Raw genomic sequence first — 9,510 nt, 5'->3', positions numbered from 1 at the left:
CGAGGCGGCGGCCGTCCGGCGATGTGGTCCCGGCGTCGGGGTCAACGGGATCGGGGCCGATCCCAATCCGGATCGGTGAGGGAGGAGAAGGGGATCGAGGGGGAGTGGGGGGAGGCGTCGGCTAGGGTTTCGCCGCCCGGGGGGTTATCGGAGTGAGGGGGGGCCGGATGGGCCAATGGGCCGGTCGGCTGGGCCGGTTGGCCCAGTTGGCCAGAGGGTTTTCCCCCTGTAGTTATTAGGTTTATTTTCCTTTTTTTTTATTTTTCCTTTTCTGTTTTAATTCATTTTAAAATATTCAAACACTTTATAAACATGTGTGCACCCCACCATAATTAACCTTGTAAATTTGACAACCCCCGAACATTTTAGTTTAATTTTTTTTGAAAACTTTTATTGCCATCATAATTTTGAATTGAATTTCGAAACCGTTTTAATTTAACCCGAGATTAACTACAGTGACAAAGGTGACGTGGCACCATTAGTGGAGGATTACTGTAGCGTAACTATCCGGGCATCACAAAGAATCAAAAATTATAAATACGTTGGAGACGTATCACTACTTTATCATGATGAGTTTTATGAGAAAGAGTTGTTGTTATGATGCTAGGAAAAGGTACTGAAATTATCATTGATCAATTTATGCACTATGCTAGCATTCACACTTCACAAATTATTTCTTTTATCATTTACCTACTCAAGGACGAGTAGAAACTAAGCTTGGGGATGCTAATACGTCTCCAACGTATTATCGTGGTGTTGAATAGAACTAACTCGGACTGAGATTGTTTTCAACAAAACTACCGTGATGTTTCTTTTATCATTTATGAAGTATTCATGCCATGTTTACAACAATTCAGGTGGCGCCTCTTGAGGCAAAATTGTGCGCACTAACCAAGCTAGTGTATTAGTTAACGTCTCTATATGACAGGATTCTTACTTCAGCGAGAAGACAAGCAATCGAAAAGAGCCATAACTTCATGTTGGTTGTAAATAGCAAGAGTGTGCATTGATAAAGCAGAGCAAGCGTAGCAGTAGTAGATTCAGCTGAGAACTGGAAAGAAATCAAAGAAAAAAGACAGAATCAAACGACCCAACCCTGGAGCTTGTTTGTAGTGTTCTAGCATTTTCATTCTTGAGCATGGCCTCCCGGGAAGGAAACAGATCTATGCCACCAAAGGGGAAAGGGTGGCAGCTCTCCATGCCTGAACATACTCGAGGCATTAGCATCAAGTAGAGGTGACACATCATAAGAATTACATAGGCATATACAAGCTGACCAACATGTGCAGCAGATCGACACAATTCACATGCCTCTTCTAATCTTCCAGCTCTTAAAGAGAGTCTAGATATCTTCTAAAATCAATTCATCTTGTTTCTGCTTACATATAAAGGAAAGGTGAGCTCTGATTTTACTAAATGAAAATTCTGGTTAATTCACCAAAGATGATTAATGGGAAGAGATCTTTAACAGCTGAAAGAGATTTGTCTTCTTTATAATGATATTAGTCCAATAATTATTGCTTTAACATAAAGGATTAAATTTGAAGGTTAGGTACAGCACAGTTGTCCAAGGCATCCTCAATTAAAGTGACATTATGAGGTGAAAGATGGTGTGTTATCACATAAAGAGTATGAAAAATAATTTTGAAAAGGCCAAGTGGAACCAATTATAATGCATACTTGTAGCATTTAGATATCACAATAAATTATTAGCAGTTTTATGAAAGGATATTTACACTGTATTTGAGATAGATACCAAATAGCCTACCTTGTAATGAGGAAGAAGTTGGGCTACTTCAGAGTTGGAGCATCAACATCCACATGCTTCACTATATTAGAATCATTATTCCTTCTCTTTCGGTACCTCTGTGTACGATGCCAAACACCAGAACATGGTAGATATGAACCAACATGAGATCCTCTCACCTACAGAATAGAAATATAGTACCACAAAAAAGTGTGTACCTATATCATCAATTTGATCATGAATAGTAAGTTAAAGCATCACCTACTTGTTAAATACTCAGTTACTCTAGAGCTCATTGTGTGGTTAAAATACAAAAGCAAGGTCACTCAAGGAAGAAAAATAACTACTGAAATTTAGATGATCAGGACAAATCTTCCACTTCATAGAATGGAATTGTCCTTCACCCTCACGCAGAACCTATAAGATCTCTCCCCATCAGACCAATTGAGCAGCTGAAGACGAACAATTAAAATAATGGCCGGTCAGTATGTCATATGTCAAATTGCATTAGCATGGCATATTAACAAGCCCTCTACATGTACTAATGGAGTCCTAGCAGAATTTTGAATCACTTTCCCATCTACACAGGAAGGCTTTGTCTGAAACAGGTCAACTCCGATAGAAGAGGAATTTTCCCAGTGAGGATTCACATACCTGAAATAAACAACATGGTCATGTGTACGCAGACAATGAAATTCGACATATTATTATTCGTTCGCATGTTTCCAACAGATTTTCAAGGTGCCAAATATTTGTTAGGTTAAGAGAGGTGCAAACACAAGTAAGAAAAGGGAAATGGATTCAACAAAAAACTATATAGGACCTCTGCTGCTCCTGAAGCGTGCGTCCATCTCAACATCAATATTCTTCATGTTGTCGAACACAAGGAGGAGAGTGGCATCCGCTTGTCTAGGGAGCCAGCCACCACAATTCAACCATGCTAGATCCCATGAAAGTAACAAGAACATTGTAGTCACCCTCAACACCAAACCACTCAACATTTGAAATCCCAACTACACAATAGAAAAAAATGTACGCCAGCATCATAACAACAAAAAATATCTGAAATTTATGATCCAAGGAAGAAACTGAACGGGCATTACTTCCCACCTGCAGTACCCTGTACAACTTTGACTCATACAGCAACTGAGGATGCTTCGCCTTCACATTTTCCTGGACAGAGCAAAAGCATAAGGCCTTATCATTTCTTCTGGCTTATCGACTTCTCCTATCCTCTCTTTTATGTACTATCTTTGACGTTTAATTCATGGGAACTAAAATGAAGTAATGCAGGAGAGCTGACACAGCTCAGTGCATATAAAAGCTACCATTAATCCTTGGCAGAAAATAGTTTTCAGCAGATTGAAGTGATCAGTAAAGTTTGACTGAGAGCTGCCAATTTGGGAAACATAAGCCTGAAGAACATACTTTCGTTATTGTACTTCCCACAAAGAGTGAGATATAAAGATTGTTAGACTAATCTTTGGCCTTTGTTTCTTCAAAAAACCGGCAATTATCAAGTTAAATACAGTACCAAATAGAAATACTTGCACCCATATCAAAGAGGAAAATACTGGCACTAAAAGCAATACTACCGCTGATTATAAACTCACAAGCTTAATCGCGACCTCCTCCTTTGTCTGCACTTTAGTACCTGCACCGGCAACCCTGATCAAGGAAAACACACTTAATCAGTAATGCAGTAGAAACAGCACAAAGGCGGAGCTTTAGCTGCTTCCTAAATTTGCTAACAAATTATTTCAAGCAATAGACAATGAGTGCATAATACCTTGCTCGAAACAAAAAAAACTTGCAACAGAGTTGCTGCAGTATAATTCATTCACTTGGCGCCTTACAAGGGGGTCACCGACATGAAAATGAAACCATCCTTGAATCGTGAAATGTTGTTCAATAAATCAGTAAATCACTAGAGAGGCAACTCGGCGTTGGGATCAGACTGGGCATTGAGGTGGTGTACAAGGAATAGCCTTGCACGGTTAACGGCTGCAAAGTAGAGACAGATGTGCTCCTCGAGGTCGGCGAGCTGGCATAGTAGGCTAGGATGGTTCTTTCGGAGCTGCCGCACCACCTCTTCGATGGTGTGGTGTTGCCCCCTCCCGCGCTCAAGCCTTAGCCTAACCAAGATCTTGTCACCCTTGACAGTGGCGTGGAGCCTATCCACCAGCCGTTCAATGGTGTCCATGTCATTGTTGAGCACATCGGCGCCCCTGGCTGCGGCGTCAAGCCGGTCCATGTGTTGCTGCAGGCGTTTCATCCAAGCGAGGGTTGAGCAGCAGGAAACACGCGGCGCTGCACAGGCAGGAGCCGCTGCCAACAATGCGGCCATGGCATGGGTGGCGATGACGAGGCCAGCTATTGCAGCTCCCGTCGCGCAGGCAATGAGGCAGATGCCAGACCCGCACATCGTGCACCACAACAGCCGGCAGTTCCGTCGGGCCTTGAGGAAGCGGAGGTCGAGATGGGTTTTGAGGCCAGCAAAGCTCCGATGCATGCCCTGGAAGCTGACTTCGGGGACAGGAACGGGTTGGGTATTTTGTCGAACAGGAGGAAGGCGTCAAACGCGCAGTCGCAGTGTGGCACGATGAGAGGCATGGCGTGCGGGATCAGCGTGAGAACGTCCGTGATGGGCCCGTAGAGTGCGTGTGCGCGGCGCAGCGCCCGGCGGAGGAAGAGGCAGTGCAGCGACGCGTTGTGCGTGCTGTGGAGGTAGTCTGCAGCGAGGCGGGTGAGCTCCTGTCGGGCGCGTCCCCGAGCGCGCGCTCCACCACCGCGTCCTCCGGACGGAGCATGCCGGCGAGGTTGCTCCTATCCTCCTCCTCCTCGGCTTGGTCGCCGCCGTCAACCCGTTGGCTGTCTCCACCTCGAGCACGGCCGCGCGAGCTCCGGGAGCCCTAGGTCGCGGCCAGCTCGGAGCCGTGCTTATGGATGAAGAGCACGTGCCCGCCGGCTGGGACGACGAGCTAGAGCCGTCGTGGAGCGGATCTGGGAGCGCCGCCGCCTGGCCTGCTCGATCTTGATGTGACGGCCTCGTAGACAAGAGAAAAGGGCGGCGGCGGCGCTGAGCACCCGATCTGACTGGGGATGCTTCTGCTGACGCGATTGTGGTCGCTCATGCTCGTGGTTCTCCTCCCGGTGGTTCCCCAGATCTGGCGACGTTGAGAGAAACGAGCACAGGATGGGGCGGTTGTGTTGATGACGAGCCTGTTTTTGTCTCGCTCTTTACTGCCCACGCAATCGCTAACTTGTTATTCTTTTTGTCTTCTTGTGATGACATGGATAGCAGGAGGAGGCGCCCATGCCGCGACTGTTAATGGGTTTAATATGGTTTGGGTGCAATTTTATATGATTTGAATAGAACTAACTCGGACTGAGGTTGTTTTTAACAAAACTACCGTGGTGTTGTTTTTTGTGCAGAAATAAAAGTTTTTAGAAATGGACGAAGCTTTTTTGAATTTTTTTGAGAAATATAAAAAATACTGGAGCAAAGACCTGTTGGAGGGGGGCCCTACTACCCACTAGGCACCAGGGCGCACCACCCTGGCACGCCCTGGTGGGTAGTGGGCTCCCTGAGACCCATCTCAGCGTGAAACCGACGCCAAAAAGTCTTATATAATCAGAAACCTCCAAAAGTTAACCTAGATCAGAAGTTCCACCGCCGCAAGCCTCTGTAGCCACAAAAAACCAATCTAGACTCTGTTCTGGCATCCTGACGGAGGGGGAATCATCACGAGAGGCCATCTTCATCATCTTGACGGCCACCATGATGAGAAGGGAGTAGTCTACCCTCGGGGCCGAGGGTTTGTACTAGTAGCTATGTGTTTAATCTCTCTCTCCCTCACGTGTTCTTGAGTTGGCATGATCTGGAGGTATCGCAAGCTTTGTTAATATGGTTGGATCATATGGCGTTTTCCCCTCTATCTTTTTGTGATGAATTGAGATTTCCCTTTGAGATTTCGTTATTATCGGATTGAATACTTTTATGGATTTGAGAGCACTTGGTGTATATCTTGCTATGAATACCCATGGTGACAACGGGGTATCATAATTATTCACTTGATATATATTTTGGCACTCAACTTGTGGATTCCTGAGGTGATATTGGGGTAATCTATGCATAGGGGTTGGTGCATGTTTTCGTCTTTGTTTCTCCGGTTGAAATCTTGTGGCACTCTTTGAAGTTCTTTGTGTTGAATTGAGTATTATGAATCTGAAATTGTTTGATGCATATCATATAATCAACTCACAGATACTCGTGGTGACATTGGAGTATCTAGGTGACATTAGAGTTGGTTGATGTGTATCATGTGGTGTTATTTTTGTATGAACTCTTAGGTTGTTTGTGACACTTATAGGGATAGCTCGATAGATCGATCAGAAAGGATAACTTTGAGGTGGTTCCATACCCTACAAATAATTTCTTCTTATGTTCTTCGCTAGATATGAACTTTGGAGTGATTCTTCATCGCACGTTGAGGGATGGTTATATGATCCAATTATATTAGCATTGTTGAGAGATTGCACTAGCGAAAGTATGAACCCTAGGCCTTGTTTTCAAGCATTGCAATACTATATGTGCTCACTTTTGCTACTTGCTACCTTGTTGTTTTTATTGTTACTATTACAAAAATTAATATCTACTATCATTACTACACTTGTATCACCATCTCTTCTCCCAACTAGTGCACGCATATAATTTACCATTGTATTTGGTGTGTTGGGGACACAAGAGACTCTTTGTTATTTGGTTGCAGGGTTTTTTGAGAGAGACCATCTTCATCCTACGCCTCACATGGATTGTTAAACCTTAGGTCATCCACTTGAGGGGAAATTTCTACTGTCCTACAAAGCTCTGCGCTTGGAGGCCCAACACGAGTCTACAAGAACAAATTGTGTAGTAGACATCAATGTCACTGTCCACGTCTCCCTCCTAACATGTTTTTGCGGATGTAGGGTTGTCCACCACTGCATGAGGTTTGCATCCACCGATGGTGTCCAATCTGGTCTTCCCCAAGTGGTTGTGATCTTGTTCCATACCTCTCGTGCAAAGACACACCCCAGCAGTAGATGGTCCAAAGTCTCCATGGTTTGGTCACAGAAGGGACACACCGACTGAGTGGTAATTGCCCACACTATTGCCCATCTGCTATCCAACATCTATTTCGCGCCGCTAGCCACGTGAAAAATGTGCATGTTGGTGGCGCCCGCGATCTCCAAATCTGGACAGCTCCAGCATTCTCTATTCTTCCCGCAAAGTGAGCATGGTATGATGATCGTGCGGAAAAACTTCCCATGCTCTCCCATGTCCAAGTGATCGGGTCATCCACACCTTGCAGCAGCTCAATGCGCTGGGCCGCGTCTACCAGCGATATGAATTCCAGTAGAGATTGTGTGCTCATGTCCGGGGAGATCTCTTGCCACCATTCGTTAGTGAGTGCCTGTCTAACCGTTTTTTTCCGTCCCGGTTTCTTGACCATAACATATAGATGTGGCGTGGTATCCTCAATGCGGTCATCCCAGAGCCACCAGTCAGTCCAAAAATGTGCGTTCTCCCCATCCCCTAGTTTGCACCTTGCGACTGCTTTGTATAAGCTCATTGAGTCATCGGAGACTTGTAAGTTAAACTCGCACCAGGGTCGGCTTGGATCCGTCCTTCGTAACCATGACCAACTGGCACTAAGCATCGTGTTTAGCAAGCACAAGTTGGCACGCCAATACCACCATATTCCTTTGGCATGCAAACCTGGTCCCATGCCAAGATGCAGTGCCCTCCATGCACATCGCGCCAGCCTTTCCATAGGAAACCACAACAAATCTTGTTGGCGGCGGTAATGGTTTTGATAGGTAACTAAAGCGCCATCGTCGCATACATCGGCATGGACGTGAGTGTGGTTCGTAGAAACTCCAGCCGCCCGACCTGATAGAGCAGCCACAAAGTTATTGAGACATTTGGTCCCATCTTTTGATAGGTAGTAGTACTTTATGTGAAGGGGCCTAAATTCTTATCGTATGTACTTGCTCAACCACAAAGTTATTGAAAAATGCAAGTTTTTTCAATGCGTGCATAGTTTCAGATGGCTTCCGCGTCTTTTGGCACAACGGGTAGAGAAAAATGTTCGACGGGTTTTTGTGCACTAATGCATAAGATAATATTTTTATTGAGTTTTGACGCAGAGGCAAAAAACCAATGCATGGCACAGACATGCACGTACTTGTACATGCACATGCATGCATGAAATCATGGTGCCACTACTACGTGTGCATGCACACACACGTCCTGGCCACTTTTGTTTTTATTCTAGACATTGCTAGCTTAGATACATATACACACTAATGTATTTACATATTTTAATACTGGCAAGCTCGCATTACATATTCGAATACGGAGGCATGGCGCTAGTTGGGGACATCGCCGATGTCTACTTCGCCATGAAGGAACATGCCGAACGATGGAGGCATGGAGCTCGCGAGGATGCCACCGTTGTGCCATGGTGGATGGTGGCACGGAGCTCTCCAAGACGACGCTAATCACGAACATCATCAACTCAGTGCCATAGAGGATCGTGATGGGGAGCTCGCAAGGAGGACGTCTGCCATCTACTTCGTCATGCTGGAGCTAGAGAACGTAGGCGTGGCAACCGTTGGGGACTCCATCAATGTATACTTTGTCAAGCCGGAGCCTGGAGATGTGGAGCTTGCGGGGATGTCGCTGCGTGCTGTGGAGGATGGCGACGCGGAGATCGCTAGGGCGACACCCATCGTCTTCTTCATCAAGCTGGTGCCATGGAGGACGGAGGAGCGAAGATCACGAGGATGTGGCTGCCGTGCCGTAGTGGATGGCAACACGGAGCTCGCTAGGGCGACGCCCATCATCTTTTTCATCAAGCCGGTGCCATGGAGTCTGAATGCTAGAGCTCGCGAGGATGCCTGATGAGGACATCAATACCACTGTTACACCCACAGCCCCTGCTGCTATACATACTGGACCAATCACTAGAGCTCGTGCACGCCAATTGAATTACCAAGTACTTTCGTTTCTTGGTAACAATTCTAGTGTTCATGAGAATATGATGTTGCCTAAATTGGATACATTTGTGTTGATTACTAATGAAGGGGCTAGCATGGACAAGAGGGATGAACACTGGAGCAGAAACAAGCATGGAGATGTAGGCGCATGCGAAGGGAACCAGAACAACGTTTCTAATGGAGATTTTACTGCTTTGGAGCCTCCTTGATGACATACAAGGATATGGACGAAATATACAAGATGCCCTTTCATAAATTTTGTCCATAGCTTATAATAGGTGTTGCGCGACCTTATTTTTGGGCCAGGCCCATGTAATTTTGAAATACTTGAGTATATGTTGTTTTTAGAATCTGTATGTGTGGGGAAAGAAGAGTTAGGATTGGTTTCGGACCCCTCCTTCAAGAGTCACGAAATTCCTCCCTCTTCCTCCATATATAGAGCCCTTAGGGCATCATTTAGACTTTGGGTTTTGTTTAGATTAGAACTTCGCCATAGTTGCAACTTCGTATACTTCATTTGTGTTCAACGACCAGACCAAGACATCACAGAATCCCATCTTGATCAATAAAGCATTCATCTTATATAATTTTTTTGAGGGTTAAGACAGTAGGAAAGGCTCCTACTTCATATATATTAAATATAACAAAGAAACTGTTACATGGTGGTAGTTGCAAAGGTGGTCAGGGAGTCAAGTCCAATCTATACAGCTACTAAGTTT

At 45.3% G+C, this 9,510-nt stretch overlaps 1 pseudogene; it reads right to left on the bottom strand.

Moving 5' to 3' along the window:
* Nucleotides 1-957: 957 nt before the first annotated feature.
* Nucleotides 958-4,881, bottom strand: LOC123078124 (UPF0496 protein At3g19330-like; annotated as a pseudogene).
* Between the last annotated feature and the right edge of the window lie 4,629 nt (nucleotides 4,882-9,510).

Source organism: Triticum aestivum, chromosome 1B (assembly GCF_018294505.1).
Source record: "Triticum aestivum cultivar Chinese Spring chromosome 1B, IWGSC CS RefSeq v2.1, whole genome shotgun sequence".
NCBI classification, from domain to species: domain Eukaryota; kingdom Viridiplantae; phylum Streptophyta; class Magnoliopsida; order Poales; family Poaceae; genus Triticum; species Triticum aestivum.
Note: the sequence above shows the minus strand (reverse complement) of the source record. Positions and strands in the feature narration are given on the sequence as shown.